The sequence below is a fragment of the Panthera pardus genome, unplaced genomic scaffold (assembly GCF_024362965.1).
Source record: "Panthera pardus isolate Hobbes unplaced genomic scaffold, ASM2436296v1 HiC_scaffold_3, whole genome shotgun sequence".
Lineage (NCBI taxonomy): Eukaryota > Metazoa > Chordata > Mammalia > Carnivora > Felidae > Panthera > Panthera pardus.
Window position 1 is genome coordinate 44,467,047 of NW_026526876.1, and position 15,778 is coordinate 44,482,824.

Genomic DNA, 15,778 nt, shown 5'->3' on the forward strand with positions numbered 1-15,778 from the left:
ATGAAACCTTTCCCAAGTAATTTCACTGGTTGGTTCTTAATATGATCTCCTTTCTAAATTTTGCCCAAATGTTTACTTAAAGTCCCCATGTCTTAAGACTGAGAGCAGGCCTGGCCAGCTGCGACCCCATGCTGTCCACTTGCCTGGTGGCAATTTGTTTTCCCAAGTTTCCTGGCAGTTAGTGACTCATAGTGACCACCGCTTCGTAGTAATTCTTCCAAAAACCAAACCCATTTAGAGGAAAGTGTTTCAGTGCAACATCACCAAGTTGTGAAAAATGGGCAAAAAAGTTGCATTTGAGTAGTGCCAGGTACTCCCCGTTATGCAGTTATTCCTGAGCCATTATTAATGGCCACCTGATTATGTATTACAAAGTACTGACGGTTACGGGAACAAGGGGAGCCCTGCCCCGCTTTGCCAGCGGGCTCTCCAAGACCCGGCAGGCAGATGGTCTAACCGACGCCTCGAGACGGCCCAGAGCCGACGCAGGGGACCCCGCGCTGCCCTCGCAGGGTAGACCGCGGAGGCTCCGCGGCGCCGCCCGAGAGCCAGCCAGGGCTCTTTTCCCAGCCCCGCCGAGATTACAGCTCCTCTCGCGAGAGCCCGAGCGAGGCCGGGCTGCGGGCGGCGGCTGCGGGATGTTGGTGGAGCGCTTTAGACCGCGCCCTCTCTGGCGCAGCTGGGAGACGCGCGGGCGGGAGCGCCAGGCGGCGCGCACGCGCAGGTGAGTGAGGCGGCGCGGGGGCACGAGGGCGGGGGGCGGGGCCTGCGTCGCGCAGCGGGCACGTAGCTGCGCGTTCTCAGTATTTAATGTCTCTGTGTTCCTCCGGCCTGGGCAAGCACGTGGGGGAGCGGCCGCGGCGCAGCGGGGCTGGGCGTCTGGGCCCGGGGGTGGGGGGGCGGCGGCGGCGGCGGGCGAGGACTCTGCCTCCCGACTGTCGCGGAGGACTTGGTGAGTTGGGGCCGCCGGGGCGGCTGGACAGGGGACCACCTGCCAGGGCCCCGAGGGCGGCGCCGTCGGGTGAAGGAGAGTCTAAGGTGCAGGTGCGGTGTGCGACGCGCGCTCCAGGTGTCCCGGAGGCCCGGGGCTGCGGACGCCGAGCGTGTGCGGAGGGGCTCCGGCCCGCCGCCTGCTGTCAAGCAGGCCCTTCTTTCCCTGCCGTCGCCTGCGCGTCCCCTCGCCCTCCCCCGCCACGGTTGTCTGCCCGCGGGCTCCTGCTGACAGATCGCGTGTGCGCGGCTGGGGCCGTGCTCTGCGGCCGCGTGGTGCCCCCCACACGCGTCACCGTCCTCTGGGTCGGTGGTCTCGGACCCGGCGCTCGGGGCACCCCTCTGCGGCTTAACTTTCCCGGAGCGCGCACACCCTCCCGTGAGACAGACCCGAGTGCGTCCCACCCAAGGTCGCCCAGCCCCACACGCGTTTACTTTTCAAAGGTCGTGTGTACCCAAGTCAGCCGGGAGAGGCGGCGGCGGGGCGGGTCGTGGGCAGGGCCAGGTGCTCATAAGGGCGAGGAGGTGCCCCAAGGCCCGCGGGCACCCCTTTCTTCCTCCTGAAGGGCTGGAGTCACTTCAGGAACCTTCCCCAACTTCTGGGCCCCTTTAGCTCGCGCTGGGGTGCTCCCCACGTAGGCCGGGAGGCAGCAAACCCGTGCTGGTAATCTAGCCCCTGAGAGTTCAGTGCGGGGAACCTGGGGAAGAGGCTTGGTTTGTGGAACCGGGAGGATGGTCTAGGACACCGGTGGTGATTGGAACCTTGTTTCGGGGGGAGGGACCGTTCAAACCGAGTTAGGGCCCCCGAAATCAAAGGCTTGGCGTCTCTCGAGAGGATTAGCGTTTGCTGCCCCTTCAAAGGGTGTCCCGAGAGGGGGAGGCTGTCCGGCGCTGTGTGCCCGCTGACTTCATGCCCGGGGGCGCGTGGGTCACGTGTCCCACTCCGGCACCCCTCCCCGCTAGGCCCGAGGTTTGGAGGGACCAGGCTAGTTTCGGGGTTACGGGTCAGAATGTGCTAGGGGCGACTGGTCTGAACGCCTCCGGGGCGGGCTCTCACCAGTTCCACAGTTCTGTGCCCGAGGGTACAGTCCGTCCCTATGCCTCTCCTAGTGAGGCTTATGGAAGGAAAGGCGCTGTTGGTAGTGGGCGGTGCCGAACCGAACCGGGAGTGCTGGAAGCTCTGGGCGTTTCGAGATCTTCCTCTCCGGCAGAGGTGCCCAGGTTGGCGGGCGCCTTTCTGCCGCACGGCCGCCGCTAACACAAACCCGGTGCTCTTCTCTCCAGGTGTGAGTGGAGGCCGCTGGAGCCGGGTAGAGGGTACGGGCAGAGCAATTAGGTTAAACTGGCTGTCCTCCTCCTACTGAAGGGCAGGGTACTTGGTGTTTAAATTTATCTCTTGCGGGGAAATCTGGGCTGCTGGACACCTAGTATTGTCATATCTGTTGGCTTGCTATCCACTTCCCCACCCCCAACCCCTTTGTGGCAATTACTGATCAAGGAATACCATTCACAAAAAGCTGTTAATTCTGGCAACTAGTAACCTTACTGTGCTCTTGTAACCCAGTCCTTCCCAAATTAGTTTTTCTTTTTTTAAACTCTATTCAGAAAGCAAATCTTGGACTCTTAGTAAGCACCACCCATCCCCTTTGCTCTTAAAGGCACAGAGCAGCTTTGAGTTGAGTAGAGGGTATAGCATGAGTAAGACCTGTTATTTGCCCAATTTCTCTGTTCCTGGCATTCAGTGGTTCACCTGCTGATTATTTAAAACTTTCTGAGGGGTGTCTGGCTGGTTCAGTCCACAGAGCATGCGACTCTTGATCTCGGGGTATTGAGTTCCAGCCCCACATTGGGTATTGAGATTACAAAAATAAAAATAAAAAAAGACTTTCTGGGCACTGGAAACAAGTGAAGTTATCTTGGTGGAGGCTTTTGACTTGTGTTGAACTTTAACCTCTTCCACCTCTTAACTAGTTTTGTGGGTTCCTAGGTATATTGTCAGAAGTATGGGTCTAGGTAGTGCAGGTCTTTTGATCCTACAGATGTACAAATCTCTGAAGCTTCAGTGCCTACCTGAATGAAATTGGCTCAATTGTCATGCACATTGCTAGGTGATGGCCCAAAATTTGCTTCGAACTGATTCCCATCTAAGCCCTTGAGTGAGCCATCTCCGAGTCTCTGGAGCCTTTTGTATGAATATCAGTTCCTCCTCCCAACTATTTCTAGGAAGTACTTTCACACTTGGCCACTGCAGGGTGACTGTGTAGGTGTCTGCCTTCAAAGTGGCCTGCTCAGGTGCCAAGTGGATAGATCTCCAGTGTAAGGTTGCTGATCATCAGTATTTTAAAGCAGTTTGTTTTGCTTTATCTGGTGATCCAAATTATTCTTGGGCATCGGACCCAGGCCTTGGCCATGGCCATGGCCATCGTTTGTGGGTGAAGGCTAGTTTTAGTCCTTACAGTGTTCCCTCTCCTCCTAAAGACAGATTGAGATACTATTTGAGACTGGGCACTGTGCCTGGTTCATGATGGCTGTTCGAGCGTTGTTTTTTCCCCTCCAAAAGAATCTGTGAGATTAATGTTAAATTTCTTTTGAATCACTTGGGTGATTTGGATTTTATTAAAAGTACCACCCCCCCCCCCCCCCCCCCCAGCCTCTGACCTAAAAAGTTGGTTGGAAGGAAAACAAATTGGTTTTCCGATACTGTGCTGCCCGCCTCCTGGCTCTAGCCTGCCACATCATGACTTGGTCGAATGCAGGTTTCAGGGTTTTGAAGAGCAGGCACTCCTTGTGCCTGGCCAGCTGGTGCCTTCTAGCCCATTCTCCCCAGGCCACTCCTTCCTAATCTTCCCTGTGAGTCTAGAAGAGAGGACCTCTCTGTAGCTTGGTCTGTTGTGCTGTTGTGAGGAAGTCAACAGTTTAGCGTATGAGTTAATACCTTCTGCTTGCCATTCTGTTTTCCTCTGCTCTGGGGAGGCAGGGTGCCTCTGAGCCCCTTGTCCCACTGAAATCATGTCCTGCTACTGGAGTTGCCGATCTGCGTGGGATGTATTTTAATCTTTAACTTTGCTTTCTGAAGCAAGTTCTTTTCTCCACAGCCCTTTCTGGTGTAATGCCTCATGCAGGTTTCACCTTTATGATCATTTAACATTAAGTACCCATTGTATGTGGCACTCCATAGAGACGACCTGCTGGGTCCAATACTGATTTCAAACTTGGGCTGTGGAAAACATGATCAATGACAATATTTTGAGTAGTGACAGAATCTGGCTGGAGAGGTAACTAGTGGGGATGTGGGAACTAAAATTGAGAGGATGCCTTTTCCTTGACAGTTACTGTCTGTGCTGGTAGAGTTACAGGAAAACACTTCCCTAATCCTTTAATCCTCACACCTCTGAGTACAATTGAGGAGGGTGAAGCTGGAGGTCAGTCGGGATTGTTTCAATGGCTAATCAAAATACAAATTGAGGGGTAGAGAAACTGACAAGTGTGGGTTTGCACTTAAATTAGGTTCTCTGGAGGACTTTTGTGAGAAGAACCAAGGAATAGTCAAATCCGTGGGTTTTTCTCCTAATCTTTCTGTTGCTTTCTAAGCAGATTGTTGCAGTGTGAAGGAGTGTGTGTTATCATGTAGCATTTTGAAGACTGGCTTTCAGTGATAAGTAGCTTTCAAGGAGTTCTTTTCCTTAACTTTCTTTTCCTCCTACTAAATGGTTCTGTCCGAGTCCTGGCCATTTGGCTATTTCTACAGCTTGGTTTGGTAGTTTGCACAAGTTGATAGTAAACATTCTGTACCCATCTGGTAATACTGGCTGGCTGCCTTCACTTAGCTGGGACTTACTGAAGCCCGTGCATTTAGGAACAAAGCAGAGCCCCAGGTGAGTTCTGGAAGTAAAAATGTCTAGTGCTGAGGGCTCACAAGGCTTGTTTCACCACTGGTTTTAGCTGACAAGAGCCCTGGATTGGGGGGTGAGGACTGGGTGCAGCTTTCAGGGCTGAAACCCAGCAGTGGTTCTAGACCTTTCTGGGGTCTCTGTTTCTTCCGCTGGTAAAAGGAGGGTTGGTCAACATCAATAAGAGGTGTTCAGATTCTGCTCCTGGGAGCCCTGGAGTTAGTCTAGAGTGCCTCTGGGCTGCTGCAAGGTGGAGGTGTCTGCAGGATTGTGTATGGGGAGGGCTGTGTTTGGGGTAGGATGCATGGCTCCATGGATAGTATGAGTCAAAGACTAAAAAAAATGCCACAGTCCATTGTTTAAGTGCATCTCGAGTACTTTTTAGATCTAAGGTGCTACTGTGCTAAATATTTTTTTTAAGTTTTTGTTTATTAAGTAATTGCTGCACCCTGCTCGAATTCACGACCCCAACATCTGGAGTCACTGGCATCTGAGCCAGCCAGGTGCCCCTTATTTTTTATTATATCTCTATTCTTATCTCCTAAACTTATCCTTAGGAGAGAGGGTCTAGAGCTGCCTTGTTCTGTGCAGCAGCTACTAGTCATGTGTGCCTGGCTCAATGTAAACTTTTAAGCATTAAATAAAATTTAAAAATCTAAATTATTAAAAATGTGATGTTAGTCTCATTTCAAGTCCTCAGTAGCCTCATGTGGCCAATACTGGACAATAGTGTAGGTCTAGAACATTTTCACCATCACAGAAGTTTCTGTTGGACAGCACTGGTCTTAGTGCTTAATTGCCTCACCTTATAAAGCATCATGTGTTTGGGCTTAGTCCTCTGTAGTCCACAAATCCAACAGCTTTGGTGACAAATTATTTGTCAGTTCTCTCCACGGCATGTTACAAAGCAAGTCCTGGGGGCGCCTGGGTGGCTCAGTCGGTTAAGTGTCCGACTTCGGCTCAGGTCATGATCTCATAGTCCATGAGTTCGAGCCCTACGTCTGGCTCTGTGCTGACAGCTCGGAGCCTGGAGCCTGCTTCAGATTCTGTGTCTCCCTCTCTCTCTCTCCCTCTCCAGCTCATGCTGTGTCTCCGTCTGTCTGTCTGTCTCTTGAAAATGAATAAAAAAGAAGCAAGTCTTGTCTGCCAGTTTGGAGGGCAGTGATCAATTATGAAACAGCTCTAGAGAGGAGCTTAGGAGTCTGGGGATGGAAGCATGAAGCAGGAGGGGCAAAAAGCCCTTTTGGTTTGAGAACTTGTTTATATTATTATCATGAAGGTCCCTGCTGGTTGTCTAAGGCCTGTGCTCACTGTCCTTGTTCTTCAGATGTCAGCAGATTTGCTACTTAGTCCTTCACCCACCTGATGACCTGAGGATTCTGCTGTGTGACCAGTGCTGAACCAGATTTGCAGGCACAAACAAACATCCTTTTCATTCTGCCCCTCCAATCTGTCTGGGGGTTAGGAGACCTGTTTTTACAGAGGGCATTGGGGAGAGTTGGGACACTGGGGGGGGGGGGTGTTCTGAAGTGTTGGCCTGGGGCTAGCTCTGGGGATTCAGTTTTATTTCCAGATACCCTCTCATCTAATTCTGGGCATGCTTAGTTTGAACCCTGCTAGACTGACCTTTGGCATATGATGTGAGAGCTCTCTTTTCTTGGAGCCAGCCAGAAAGCATAGGGTGCATAACAGGTACTTACTGAGCCCCTACTGTATACCTGGCATCTTAGGAGGGTTTTTTTCAAACTATAGTTGGCCCTTGAACAACATGGGGATTAGGGGGGCCAATGGGCAGTGAAAAAATCCATGTATGGGTGGCCTGGGTGGCTCAGTCAGTTAAGTGTCCGACTTTGGTTCAGGTCATGATCTCCCGGCTGGTGAGTTCGAGCCCCATGTCAGGCTCTGTGCTGACAGCTCAGAGCCTGGAACCTGCTTCAGATTCTGTGTCTCCTTCTCTCTCTGACCCTCCCCTGCTCACGCTCTCTCTCTTATAAAAATAAATAAACATTAAAAATTTTTTAAAAAAACTCCATGTATAATTTCTGGCTCCCCAGAAACGGAACTACTAAGAACCTACTGTGTACTGGAACCCTTATGGGAACATAGGTAGTCAGTGAACACATATTTTGTAATATGTATTGTATACTGTATTTTTACAATAAAGTAAGCCAGAAAAGAGCAAATGTTATTAAGAAAATAATAAGAGAGAAAACACAGGGCCGTACTATATCCACAAATCTGCATACAAGTGGATGCATGCTGTTTAAAGCTGTGTTGTTCAAGATCAGGTGTATTCCCTTCTTATTTTATCTCAACCCTATGAGGTTAAGTACTTCTAGTTTGTGTGGGAGGAAACTGAGGCCCTGAGAAAGCTAAGCTGATCCCTGGACCCAGGCTGGTTTGGACTCAGATCAGGGTTCTCTCTCCAGCTCCATGCTTAGAGGCCATTTCTTATTTACTGCCCTGTGATATCCTTCCATCCTCATCCGGAAAATGAAGCTGAGTTTTTAGGAGATTAAAATACTTCATCTCACAAATGGAGTCAGGCTGTTCGGTGTTTTGAGTCCTGTCTGCCTCATTACAGCCCTATGAGGGAGGTATTTGTAATCCATTTCACAGGATATTTTCGTTTTACGGGAAACAAGTTCAGGATCCTACTTTGTCTTTCCAAAATCATGTTTTAGCTCCGAATTATGCAACCGTCCAGTGCCTTAGAGCTGCACGAATAATGACTAAGACAGCCTCGTAGGCTAGGCTGCTGTGCCTGAGGGCCTGGAAAGCTGCTCTGAAGGCCACGGTGTAGCTCAGTCACCTGCTTGAAAAGACAACCTTGAAGTCACTCATTCCTTGGCTAATAATAATGTGGCCTGTCAGACCTCACATGGAGGTCATGAGACCCATTCCCTGGCCCTCAACAGGCTGTCGCCTGGGTGTAGCCTGGTCTGTCTCTGTTGGAGGAGGCCACATATCTGCTGGAGCCCAGTCCTCAGCATGCCCACCCCTTTTCCTCCAGCCTCGGCCTGGGACAGTGGATCTGAAGGCCAGTTCAGTCTTCCACGGACCTCCTTCTCATCCCTTCCTCATGTCCCTCCCAAGGGGAAGGAGCTGGAGTGACTTTTGCCACACCCTGATGTGCCTTGGGCTCCGGTGAGAAAAGGCTGTGCTGAGAATAACCTCTTTGCTTTGTCCTTTGACTTTGGTGAGGCCCACCCAGCCAAGCTTGTGCTGTCATGCTATTTTTAGCAGGTGGCATCCTTTGGGAGGGCCAAGTGCATGTGGCTTTGGCTTCAGCAAACAGGCAGGTCCTGTTGCGGACGCTGCTGCTGTCTCCCAGTCAGGGGAGGAAGGAGAATAAAGTCACCATAGAAACTGTCATGGGTGTGCTTGGGGCAGTGGCTGCCTAAGGGGTCTCTGGGGCTGCCTTTTCTGTTCTGGATCTGTGGCCGATCCTGGGCCAGGCGGGCCTATGACACAGACAGCTCGGGAGCCAAAGAACTCCCTAGTTTTAGGACCCCTTGTTGCCCCAGTGGCCAATATCTCTGGAAATGACATTATGCCATTTTCATGGGAAGTCACCGGACCCAAGAACAGACCTCCACGCAGACACTAAAACTTTGTAAAACTGTGGCTATGCTGGCAGCCTGATTACTGGTATCCTCTGGCTTAAAAACCAAACCAAGACAAAACATGAGAGGCAGCAGAGCTATGGCCCTCACTAGGAACTCTCACTGGGGAGCCACTGACATCGAAGAGATAGGAAAGAGTTTGATGAAGTTCTGCTCCCTACCACCATCCTGTCTTTCTCCCTATTTTTGTTTCTCTTTTCCTCTAACTTGGAGCTGCCAACTCCAGCCCATCTATCTTTTTCTGATTAAGAAAGCTTCGAGCCGTATAAGGCCCTCTGTTGCCTATGGTTTATGTTGGCAGGAGACCGAGGTTGTTTTTGCAGAGTCTGATTCACAGAAGTGGCAAGGGTGTGCGCACGCATCCATTCCCATCCGCTCCCCAGGGGCCGGACTGACTTCTTGGAACAGATTCATCTGAGGGGGGGCGGGGGGGGGGGAGAGTCAGGGCCTAGCAGTGGCTCTCAGGCTAATGAGTGGTGTGACCTCAGGGTTTCCTGGCAAATGCGTTAGTCGAGAACTCCAAGTAGAAAGTGGGCCCTTGTTGGACTCACGCGGTGTATACCTGCTGTGCTACGAGCCACAGAGGCACCCTGTTTCCGAAACGATTCTAGGATTCGCTTCTATTGAGAAACTACAGGGGCACCTGGATGGCTCAGTTGGAAGAGAGTGCGACTCTGGATCTTGAGGTTGTGAGTTTGAGTCCCATGTCGGGTGTAGAGAGTATTCAGTAAGTAAACCTTTAAAAATAAAATTCAAAACTGCATCAGTCAAAAAGAAAAAAAAGAAAGAAAGAAATTACTGCCCCTTGGCTCCTTGGGCAAGCCGGTTCCCCTCTCTGCAGAAAGTTCAGCGAGCCTGTTCCCTCCAGGTTTGTGACCTTCGGCACAGCTTCTGCTCAGCGATGGCAGAGAGCGATTTCTCTGGCAGCAGCCCTCCGACCTCATCTTTACCTCCCCTTCTTGCCGTCGCTCGAGTCAGCCAAGTTTGTTCCTGCCTTAGTACTCTGGCACGTGTTCTCCCTGCCTGGAACTTTCTCCCCCTCTCCCTTTTGTCCTCCCAGATCTCAGCACGGCTGCCCCTCACTGTTCCAGCACCCCTGCCATCTCTTTGGAGAGGCATGCCCTGACCGTTCTTGTAGAGATCCCTCTCTTTCGGGCACATTTCACCCAGCCTTTCTCAACCTGGGTCCCTTATCTAAACTATAGAACGCAGAACATGACTTTCTTAACTGTGTCCCAGCTAGTCCCCTTCCATATGCATAGGAGTAAAGTTAATTCATTACATACAGGGGTGCTTGGGGTTCCCTTCTCCGAACGCCCTTGGGAGAGGCCGCGCAGTTTTATCCCATTGGGTGGCTGCATCTTTGCGGTGTCTTATCTGAAATGTGACTCCTTACCTCTCCTTCCACCACTGCTGCCACCACCTCCCCCACACCCCTCTCCTGTGGAACCTGGCTCATGGGGGGAATTAAAGTCTGTTTTTAAATGGCTAGCCCTGGGGCACCTGGGTGGTTCCATTGGTTAAGCATCAGACTCTTGATTTCAGCTCAGGTCATGATCTCACGGTTGGTGAGATCAAGACTTGTGTTGGGCTCTGCACTGACAGCACAAGCCTGCTTGTGATTCACTCTCTCCCTGCCCCTCTGCTTGTGCATTCCCTCCCTCGCTCCCTCCCTCCCTCCCTCCCTCCCTCCCTCCCTCCCTCCCTCCCTCGCTCCCTCGCTCCCTCGCTCCCTCGCTCCCTCCCTCCCTCCCTCGCTCCCTCCCTCCCTCCCTCGCTCCCTCCCTCCCTCGCTCCCTCCCTCCCTCCCTCGCTCCCTCCCTCCCTCCCTCGCTCCCTCCCTCCCTCCCTCGCTCCCTCCCTCCCTCCCTCGCTCGCTCCCTCGCTCCCTCGCTCCCTCGCTCCCTCGCTCCCTCGCTCCCTCGCTCCCTCCCTCGCTCCCTCCCTCGCTCCCTCGCTCCCTCCCTCGCTCCCTCCCTCGCTCCCTCCCTCGCTCCCTCCCTCCCTCGCTCGCTCCCTCCCTCCCTCCCTCGCTCCCTGGCTCCCTCCCTCCCTCGCTCGCTCCCTCGCTCCCTCGCTCCCTCGCTCCCTCGCTCCCTCGCTCCCTCGCTCCCTCGCTCCCTCGCTCCCTCGCTCGCTCCCTCCCTCGCTCCCTCCCTCCCTCCCTCCCTCCCTCCCTCGCTCCCTCGCTCCCTCGCTCCCTCGCTCCCTCGCTCCCTCGCTCCCTCGCTCCCTCGCTCCCTCCCTCGCTCCCTCGCTCCCTCCCTCGCTCCCTCCCTCCCTCGCTCCCTCGCTCCCTCCCTCGCTCCCTCCCTCGCTCCCTCCCTCGCTCCCTCCCTCGCTCCCTCCCTCGCTCCCTCCCTCGCTCCCTCCCTCGCTCGCTCCCTCGCTCGCTCCCTCCCTCGCTCCCTCCCTCGCTCGCTCCCTCCCTCGCTCCCTCCCTCGCTCCCTCCCTCCCTCCCTCGCTCCCTCCCTCGCTCCCTCGCTCCCTCCCTCGCTCCCTCGCTCCCTCCCTCCATCCCTCCCCCTCTCCCTCCCCCTTTCCCTCTATCCCTCCCCCTCTCCCTCTATCCCTCCCCCTCTCCCTCTATCCCTCCCCCCCTCCCTCCCTCCCTCTCAAAAATGAATGAATGCATAGCCCCGAGGGGTGCTGCTACCTGATGCTGGCTAGACCTCATTTGGGTGGGGGAACCAGATACCTTGGTTCGGAAGAGTCTTACCATCAGTAGGCCCCTGCTCTTTGTGCTTACTGCTGTTATGTCATCAGGGTGGTGGGGGTCTCTGAAGCGGAACTGGCATCAATTATGGGAAAATCAAAGCATTACAAGTTTGTACATAGATGAGTTGACACTACGCATTTGTTCTGCTTCACAAGAATCCTAAAGCCCCAGGGGCGCCTGGGTGGCTCAGTTGGTTAAGCCTCCGACTTCAGCTCAGGTCATGATCTCGTGGTCCGTGAGTTCGAGCCCCGCATCGGGCTCTGTGCTGACAGCTCAGAGCCTGGAGCCTGTTTCAGATTCTTTGTCTCCCTCTCTCTGACCCTCCCCTGTTCATGCTGTGTCTCTCTCTGTCTCAAAAATAAATAAAACGTTTAAAAAAAATTTTTTTTTAAAAAGAATCCTAAAGCCCTGTGGTAATAGAGCATTCCTTGCTATCTAACAGCTAATAATGTATTTTTTGTTTGTTTTATCAAAGCATTACTTATAGAAAGATTTGACTTTTAACTATACGCAGGGTTTGAAAGAACAGCCCTTTGCCCTGAGTGCTTCCTGACCTGCCCTCTTGTCTAGAGACAGCTGCCCTCGATTCTTCTAGGTGTCTTTCCTGCCATTTACACCTGTATTTCTAAATAGTGTGCTTTTCCGGGGCGCCTGGGTGGCGCAGTCGGTTAAGCGTCCGACTTCAGCCAGGTCACGATCTCGCGGTCTGAGAGTTCGAGCCCCGCGTCAGGCTCTGGGCTGATAGCTCGGAGCCTGGAGCCTGTTTCCAATTCTGTGTCTCCCTCTCTCTCTGCCCCTCCCCCGTTCATGCTCTGTCTCTCTCTGTCCCAAAAATAAATAAAAAACGTTGAAAAAAAAAATTTAAATAGTGTGCTTTTCCTTTCTTTCCTTCCTTCCTTTTTAAAAATATTATTTGACTTGTTTTTCTACTCTGGAAGGCAAGGACTTGGCTCATTCCTGCACTTTCTTTCTCCTCTTCTTGGTACAGAGGTAGCACAACTTCTAGTCAAGTGTCTATTAAGAGTGCACGTTGTGATATAAATATTGCTTACGGCTGCCCAGTTCTTGGTGTTCCATATTTCCTTTCTTGTGTCCTCCCCGCCCCTCATTAGTTTCCCATGTTTCTTGAGCCTCATTTTTTGTGTCTCCCCAGTTCTCCGACTCCCCTGGGCCTTGGCCCTTGCTGTCGGAGCGCCTCTTTGTGCTTCAGCATGCCAGGTTCTCCGCTTGTGTTGCTCCCGGGAAGCACCTCTGTGCCCGGCTCTGCTTCCCCTTCATCCTGGGAATCCATTCTTTCCTTTGGTTGTGTTGCTTTGTGGGTGGGTGCCCCCTCCTTTCTTGATTTACTCCCTTGTCTTCCAGTAGCTTGGTGAGGAAGAGTGGGGGAAGGTAGGCAGGCAGCAAGAAGGAAGCTGATTCATGCACACGTCCCTTTGAAGGCATGGATGTGGGGTGTGGCTGAAGATGGGACAGTTGGTAGAAAGTCAGCAGAGACAACGAGGCGCCCAGACCCCTTCCACCATGCCAGCAGAAGCTCTGGCTTCACTTTGTGGAATAGTTTAAGCGAGAGGGGATCTGGATTTGAGCATCACGTAATGATGAAAATGGGTATTGAATGAAAGTTTGCACATTGAATGGGACAAGCCAGGCCCCCTTGGCTCTCACAGTGCTGGCATTCAGGCTTCTAACCTCTCCTCTCCCACCCCAGGACATGAGAACATTCCAATCTGTGGAAACTGGCAGCCTAATTCCTGTTTGCTGTCCAACCAGGATACTTGCTTGACCCTTGGACCAAGGTCGTCAGTTGGTCAGTGGCAGAGGGTAGCAGCAACAGACCCATTGAAGAAGAAGGTTATTGGTTTTTTTTTCTTTCCTTAAACTGTGAAAGACTTGAAAATGCCTCAAAAGTGCGTTTGTCTGATTCATTTCTGTATCCCACTATGGTGTGTACCCTGTAGCTGCCCATAAATACTTGTTGAATAGAAGTGACTTTAGGCCTTTATATGATTTCTGAGTTGGTCATATTCTACTGTCTGCTGTTTGGAAAATCCTTGTCTTTCCATTGCTCTGCCTACCTGAGGTGGTGGTGTGAAGGACTTTTTCTTTTTAAAAAAATTTTTTTAACATTTATTCATTTTTGAGAGTGAGAGAGACAGAGCACGAGCAGGGGAGGGCAGAGAGAGAGAGGGAGACACTGAATCCGAAGCACGCCCCAGGCTCCCAGCTGTCAGTGCAGAGCCCGACACGGGGCTTGAACTCACCGTGAGATCGTGACCTGAGCCGAAGTCGGACACTCAACTGACTGAGCCTTCTAGGTACCCCTTTTCTGATTCCTTTTGAAGGAATCTTTATTAGCTTTTTTGAGTAAGCTTGTTGTCGGAGCACAACTTCATACCTTTTGGGCAGTCTCGGGTAGTGTTCTGTGGTCATGGATGGGAATCCTGCGTACCTGGGAATACTTCCCTGCACCTGTTTTATCACTGTCCTCAGAAATGTCAGAATTTACTGGTAAAGCGTGCTGGTTGCCAAGAGCTGGGGAGGAGGGGCAGGATGGAGGTAGCATAGTCGTTATTAAGGTTTTTGAAAACCACATTCTTGCCTCCCAGATGAAGCAATGTGAAGACCTTTGTAGAAAATACTGACTTTTCCCCTCCCCTTTTTCAGTTGAAGCCTAATGAGACTGGACCTGTCAGGAGTGTTTGGTCAGCAGAGGGAGGGAGACTGGGCATTTCACTTTTGTGTGGAGTTCTCTCTCTCTCGCTCTCTCGCTCTCTCCCCTCCCTCCCTCCCCCCCCTTTTTTTTTCTTTTTTCCACCAAGTTTTCCAAATTGAGAGTTCCTTTAATTTGTAACTGAACTGGAGGAGGACCAGCTCTTAATCGGAGATCATGTCCGGAGATAGGATTTTTCACTTCTGGCTCTTACCTGGAGCTGGTGGGACTTGGCTCTGGGTCTCCACAACCGGAGACCCAGCTGGAGAAGGCTTCACTGAGCAGGTACTCCCACCCAGACGGTACTGGGTTAAGGTCAAGCCTCCAGTCTCCTGGAGAGCAGCTGGGGAAGTGTCCTGTGACTTTTTGGCCAATTGGTCTGTCTAGAACAGGGAGTAGGGCTGGTCTGGCCACAGTGGCCCACCTGGCTGCTCTGTGGGGCCATCACAATGAAGGGTGTGGGGGACAGTACGGGGCAGGACCTCATAGCCCCACTGTGAGCTAATTGGGAATCTTTAGGGTGCCAACACGAGTCACAGCTCACACGGGCCCCCTACGGATGAAGGCAACAACCCCTTGAACATCAGGACTGGGCTGAGATCAACATCCCTGAGGCATGGCTCTGACACTCTGATTCCTGGGCCCCAGCCATGCTGCTAAGTGCGAGTGGCCCAGCCTACCACCATCCCCCATCCTCAGTAGCAGCCCCAGACACTGCCCATCAAGGTAGGCATTGGCTGTCACAGTATTTCTCTAGCTCTCATGTTTGCTTTGGGGCTTCTGGGAGTACCCTCTAGGACTATGCGTCCAGTAGGTAGCTACCAGCTTGCTGTATGTGGCTATTTAAATTTAATATTAAATAAAATTTAGAGTTCAGTTTGTTATGTTGATCGCATTTCGAGTGCTCAGCCCCCTGTGACAAAGTAGCTGCCAATATTGGACTGTAGTTGTCACTTGGGGAACACCCAGGCCTTTGCCTTTTGTGACCTGTTCTGCTCTGGCCATGTTGCAGCTGCTGCAACTTGTTCCCATTGCCTTGACAGTAAAGGTCAGACTCCTTTTGTCTGGCCTCTACCAGCTCTTCAGCTTTGGCTTCCAGGACTTCTGCTCTCTCTGGGACTTGCTGTTCCCTTCCACCCCCAAAGGCATCTTGGGTTTAGAATCTTAATTTATGTCATTAATGCAGTGTTGCAACCTTAGAAAATTCCGGCCACCTTTGGGACGGCCTTCTCGGGGTTCTGTTTGCCCACTTCTGAAATTGGGCTCAGCGTGTGCAGGTGTGTGTGTGTGTGTGTGTGTGTGTGTGTGTGTGTGTGTGTGTGAGAGAGAGAGAGAGAGAGAGAGAGAGAGAGAGAGAGAGAGAAAGAGAAATTCTTCAGTATGCACTGTGAGCTTCTGGTGGACAGAAGCTTTTTCTTGCAACTTAAACATATTTATGTGTGAATTATTACGTGAATGTAAGTATATAACTTCAACCTTGTAAGGAATTAGGTAAACACATGCTGTAGAAATCAAGAGGCCCTCTTGGTGGTCTTGCAAAGACCTCTGTGTGTGTGTGGTCTTCCTCTAGCAAACTGGGGGGAGGGGTGAGGGGGGTGGCCCTGACCTTGACCGTGCCCACAACCTGCTGTTGTGCTCTGAATGCAGTGGCAGCAGGTGCTGGGCTTCAGGTTCAGGGTCACGTAACTACTCCCTGTCCTTTGAAGACTCCCTCCCCCTCACCCCCGCCCCCCTCCTTCAAGGGGAAAAGCCCCTCAGCAACAACTTGATGTGCTGGGCATTCTTCTAGGGATGGAGTGTCTTGAACACCTGGGGGACCATCTTTGATAATGTGAACATATA

The 15,778-nt window shown here is 52.1% G+C and overlaps 1 protein-coding gene across 8 annotated transcripts in view; it reads left to right on the forward strand.

The window, feature by feature from the left end:
- Positions 1–833: 833 nt before the first annotated feature.
- Positions 834–15,778, forward strand: part of AKAP1 (A-kinase anchoring protein 1) — a 35,139-nt gene continuing 20,194 nt past the window's right edge. For 4 of the 8 annotated variants that reach the window (XM_019415671.2, XM_019415672.2, XM_053892294.1 and 1 more), the window contains exon 1: positions 14,428–14,662. The gene's annotated coding sequence lies outside the window, so the exon portion shown is untranslated. Of the gene's footprint in view, positions 953–12,934; positions 13,078–14,427; positions 14,663–15,778 lie in introns of those variants that run through there. The other 4 variants (XR_002071646.2, XM_019415668.2, XM_019415669.2 and 1 more) reach the window with 4 other exon arrangements.